Here is a 6,000-nt window from a genome sequence, read left to right on the forward strand (position 1 = left end):
CAAACCTATGGGCCCCAACGTTAGTATAGCATTAGGAGGAAGTATTTTTTCAATGAGGCACTTGCTTGCGTATGGCCATGGACCTGGTGGGTCCCATCTGTCCACCTCTCCATGCACAGTCCAATCTAGATTCCTCTCGTTTGTTCAGGATGTTCACATGGGCAGAAAGCTGCGTCGCGGCGAGCACAGAGAGGCGCGGGAGAAGATCGGACCACCTGAGGCAGTGCCTTATTTGTAACAAAAGTACTACACTAGCCCAATGGCCAAGTGACACTACTGACAGCTGTTCCGCCCGGGTTCGATTCCACCTGATGCAGGGAAAATATCTTCAAATTTATTGCCTCTGCCTTTATTGACATGTGGGTCCCCATTGTCATCCACGCACACTGTCGGTGTCAAAACATGCGGATCTCGGGTAGGGGGTCCCGAACTGTGCGTCTAGGCCGGATGGTAAGAGGAGGCAGGGGACACAATGTTTTACCCAGGTTTGGGCCCTCTTGATGGAGGTAAAACCATACGTCCTGCTTGATTAATATTGATGATATGGGTAGTACAAGAGTAGATCTACCACGAGATGAGAGAGGCTAAACCCTAGAAGCTAACCTATGGTATGATTGTATATTGTCCTACGGACTAAAACCCTCTGGCTTATATAGACACCGGAGAGGTTAGGGTTACACAAGGTCGGCTACAAAGGAGGAGATATACATATCAGTATTGCCTAGATTGCCTTCCACGCCAAGTAGAGTCCCATCCGGACACGAGACGAAGTCTTCAATCCTGTATCTTCATAGTCTAACAGTCCGGCCAATGGATATAGTCCGGCTGTCCGGAGACCCCCTAATCCAGGACTCCCACAGTAGCCCCTGAATCAGGCTTTCAATGACGTTGACTCCGGTGCGCAGTATTGTCTTCGGCATTCCAAGGCGGGTTCCTCCTCCGAATACACCACGGAAGAATTTTGAATATAAGGATAGTGTCCGACCCTGCAAAATAAGTTCCACATACCACCGTAGAGAGAATAATATTTCCACAAATCCAATTTGCTGACTTGTTTTGGCAACAGGACATTACGTCACGGCCCGGTAATTATTCGAACCGTTTCCTTTAACTAGCCCCGCACATAACGCGAGGTAGTTTTTTGACACGTCTTGTCAAAACAGAGATCGTGTCCCCTTATCACGGGATTCTCATCAATACGCGTGTGGGTAACCCAACCGCGCCGTCGATTATGGCGCTTGGGGGACGAGTGAGTTTTACCAGGCTAGTGGAGACCATAGTTTCGTCTGCCCATATAAAGGGATAAGGATTCATTTTTCCATCCACGCCTTCTTCCTCCTTTGCTCATCCACCTTCTCACACTCGAGCTCCAGCGCCCAAGTTCGCATTACCCACCTCGACCTTCTCCAACCATGTCCGGAGCGGGAGGCAGGTGGATGGTCTCCTCCGTTACGGAGGAACACGTCAAGAAGCTGAGGAGAGCCGGATACTTGCCCGACGACATCGCGCACCAGCTCCCAGAGGAGGGGCAGCTCATCCCCACCCCTAGGCCCCATGAGAGGGTAGTGTTCCTCACCCATTTCCTCTGCGGACTGGGGTTTCCTCTCCATCCATTTGTCCGAGGGCTGATGTTCTAGTATGGCCTGGATTTCCACGATCTGTCCCCGAACTTCATCCTCAACATCTCGGCGTTTATCGTTGTGTGCGAGGCTTTCCTCCGCATCATTCCCCACTTTAGCTTATGGCTGAAGACCTTCAACGTCAAGCCGAAGGTAGTGAGCGGCCGCCAGGTGGAGTGCGGAGGCACCATGGTGGGCAAGATGCCCAACGTCACATGGATCGAGGGCTCCTTCATGGAGACAATAAAGGGGTGGCAGTCAGGGTGGTTATACATCACCGAGCCGCGTCACCCAACATGGGTAGCGGCCCCCGAATTCCGATCTGGCTTCCCCACACGGCTCACCTCCTAGCAAGAGAAGGGCCTGTCCTGGGGTAGTTCGGGATAGCTGACCGGACTTCAAACATGTATTTAAAACATGGTCAACAAGAAGCTCAAACTCGTCAACGTAGTCCAAGTCATGCTCATCCGCCGGATCCAACCGTGCCAACAACGGGCCTTCAACTTGTGGGAGTTCGACCTAGCGCAGCACCGAACTCTGAACAGGCTCTTCGACACAACTCACGAAGATGCCTGGAGGGTGCTGTTCAAGAGCGCCGAGGTCCCCCCTCCCACTACTGAGGATCGCGGATTCAGCGCGACGCGCCAAGCCCATGCGGTAAGCTGCTTTACCTCTCACATATTTTTTGTAGATTGACTCCATGCGGGATCTAAATTCCCGTGCCTTTGACAGGACTGGCAGGAGACAGCCAGACAGATCGACTGTCCGGCTCCTTTGCCATATGCATGCTAGCGACACTATCATATACGTGAGCCAAAAGGCGCAAACGGTCCCGAGCCATGGTAAGGCGACACCGTGGGAATACCGTGTGTGAGGCCGCAAAGTGATATGAGGTGTTACAGGCTAGATCGGTGTGACTTAGAATCGGAGTCCCGACATCCTCCGCTTTAACGAAGGGACGTTTCCCGGCCAGGCATATACGCACCCCGATTTCAGGAGAGTGCGGAGCCACCAGGGGCTATATAGTAGCCCCACCGTCAAACTCCTATGGCTAAGTGAAATTGTTAAACCATCATAGTCCGGTTGCCTTGTTCGCTGTGCTATCACCTCCTTATTAGGACCAAGACGTTGGGTTAAGTGTGAACACGCGTCTTTTGCGAGCACCTCCGCATTATATGCGTGGGGGTTGAAGCCGATGACTGCAATCTTTCAGGTTATATAAATATATACATAAATGGCCGCACAGGATGCATCATATTACTTTGAGGCAAAAGTATAAACACAGCCTTAATACATTTCATAAAAACATTGTGTTTACAATGGGAATACATGTCACTCCAACATAATATTCTTCGAGCACTGGGCCTCTATCAAACGAGCACCCTCAAGAACTTCTTCAAAAAAGTGCTCGGCAGCCACTCGGCCTATGGTCGAACCCTGCGCCGCAACGGTGGTAGCATCCATCTCCGCCCAGTATGCTTTGACACGGGAAAAGGCCATCCGCGAACCTTCTATGCACCCCGACCTCTTCATCGCATTGATGCGCGGCACCGCACCAAGGAACTGCTGCACTAAGCTGAAATAGCTGTTCGGCTTCGGCTTCTCCGGCCACAGGTGATCTACGACGGACCTCATGGCAAGTCCGAACAATCTATTAAGTTCGGCCCATTCGACTAGCTGATCAGTCAAGGGAAGCGGATGCTCTGGAACGCTAAATTGTGACCAGAGCAACTTGTCCACTTCACGATCTGTCTGATCTCGGAAGTATTCGACCGCATCGACAGCGCTCGCCGCCAAGTCCATATATGCGTCGGCCGAACTCCACAGCCGATCCAGAGGGGCATATCGCGCATCTCCAAACTTCCTCTGCAGTTGAAAGGGCATCCCAGCCGCAATATCCCCGGCTTCACGCAGCTCCTCCTTCTTCGCCCTCATAGCAAAGCGAGTATCTTTGGTCGCCACCATGGCCTTTTCAAGGTCCGCTGCCTTCACTCGGTTCTCTTCTTCAAGGAACTAGCAACGGTCGGCAGTGTCTTTGAATTTTACGGCCATCTTGGCCATCTCCTCTTTGCTTTCGCGATGCGCGGCCTTCTCGGCTCTTAAATCTTCGACCGCCTTCACAGCAGCCGCATTACTAACTCTTGCTTGTTCCTTCGCTCGGGCAAGTTCCGCCCGAAGGGTCTCCACGGTGGCAGCCCCGTCTGCATTCACAACATATTAAAGATACTGGCATCATGCTGCTCTTACTTTGTGACATTCACCAGAAAACATTACTTACCCTGTGACTCGTCAAGCCGCTTGTTAACAAGCTCGATGTCGGCATCTGCCGCATCCAGTTGCCGCTTTAGTTCGGCAAACTCATTAGTCCGGCTAGCCACCGGAGCCTCCACCACCTGCACATACAGGCAGTGTGGTTACTACCTGGGACTATGATCCTCTGTTCGCCGCCGTTCTCGATGACAACCAGAGTCTCAGGGGCTACTATCTACACAGGGCACACCTAACATGTGCGGTAATATCAAAATGTATATCATCTCACATACCTCAAAGCCCGTCAGTAGACTCATAAAGGCTTCATGTAATCCACTTTCGGCGGATGAAATTCTTTCCATCACCGTACCCATCAACGTACGATGTTCTTCTGAGATGGCTGCTCGCTCCAATAGCTCCCTCAGTACGTCCGACCGCATACCAGATGGTGCCGGACTCTTTTGTTTGCTCTCTTCGAGAGCCGGAAGCAGGGGACTTCGGGTGACCTTGGGATTATCTTCTGGCCTCACCGGATCCGGAGAGGCCCTCCGTGACGACACTTCAAGGTCGCCAGCTTCTTGAGCGGGGGAGTCAGAGGGAGGCGTTTCGCTCTCCATCATCTCTGGAAGAAGATCCCCCGAAGACGAGCTCAACTGAGAAGGGCTAAGATCCGAACTGCAAGACATATGCTTCGATTATTTTTCTCAGAGGAAAGGTAGTATACCTTCACTATTAAAGTATTTTTTGATCACTTACGGCTCGTTGGAGGGCTGGTTCCCGCGTGGACTCTGTGCGGCACGAGCACCCCCCGAGGCAGGACCCTCTGTTGGAGACTTCTTCTCCCGTTTGGAGGCCTCGGTTTCTGTATCCTCAGAGGCAGTCCTCTTCCTCCCCCGTAGCAAGAGAAGGTCAGAATCTTCTCCTTGGTTATCCTCCCTTATGGAGGCGCTCGTTCCCTCGATTGGAATTGGCAGCGATCCGGGCCCGCTTTCGCCCATATTATCCCCCCGTATCTTCCTTCGAGGGCTCCGGGCAAGGTGCGAGCTCGAGCATCTTTTCTAGTACCGGATTCTCGAAACCCTCAGGGAGGGGGGCCGAACACCGAATCATCTTCGCCTTTGTTAGCCAGTCCTGGTTAAAGGGCGACTTATCAGAAATAATGTCATCGTAAATAAAAGACGGTGTGTTCGGCTTGAGGATTACTTACTTGTTCGGCGGTGCAGTTGCTACTCAGGCCCACATCCTCAGTAGTGTCCGGACACTCTGTTTGAGGTCCGAAGAATGACTTGTACATCTCCTCGTGCGTCAGGCCGAGGAAACTTTGGATCGCGTCCGGTCCTTTTGGGTTGAACTCCCACAAGAGAAGGGGCCGACGTTTGCAAGGCTGGACTCGATGAACCAGCATGACTTGCATTACCATAACCAAATTAAAATCTCCCTCGAAGAGATCTTGAATGTGGCTTTGCAGTATAGGCACGTCCTTGGCCGGACCCCAGCTCAGCCCTCTGCTAATCCATGACATCAGTTGTGGTGGGGGGCCCGAGCGGAAAGCGGGGGGAGCCACCCACTTGGCACTTCTGGGAGCTGTGATGTAAAACCACTCCCGTTTCCATAATCCGGACACCTCTGGAAAGGAACCCTTTGGCCACGGACCTCCTGCAATCTTGCTTACCAAAGCACCTCCGCACGCTGCGTACTGTCCCTCGATTGTCTTCGGCTTCACATCAAAAGTCTTGAGCCACAAGCCGAAGTGAGGGGTAATGCGGAGGAAAGCCTCACACACGACAATAAATGCCGAGATGTGGAGAAAGGAGTCCGGGGCTAGATCGTGGAAATCTAGCCCATAGTAAAACATCAAACCACTTACGAAGGGATCCAGAGCGAGGCCTAGGCCTCGGAGGAAGTGGGAGATGAACACAACGTCCTCGTTGGGTTCAGGAGTAGGGACGACCTGCCCTCGGGCAGGCAGCCGATGCGAAACCTCGGCGGTCAGGTATCTGGCCTCCCTCAACTTCTTGATATCCTCTTCCATAATGGAGGAGGGCATCCATCGGCCTCGAAGGCTGGATCCGGACATGATTGAAGATCCGGAGCACCTGACCCGGGCTTTGGGTGTTAGAACTCGAGGCGG

This window comes from Triticum urartu, chromosome 5A (genome assembly GCF_056163025.1).
Source record: "Triticum urartu cultivar PI428250 chromosome 5A, HENAU_Tu73, whole genome shotgun sequence".
NCBI lineage: Eukaryota > Viridiplantae > Streptophyta > Magnoliopsida > Poales > Poaceae > Triticum > Triticum urartu.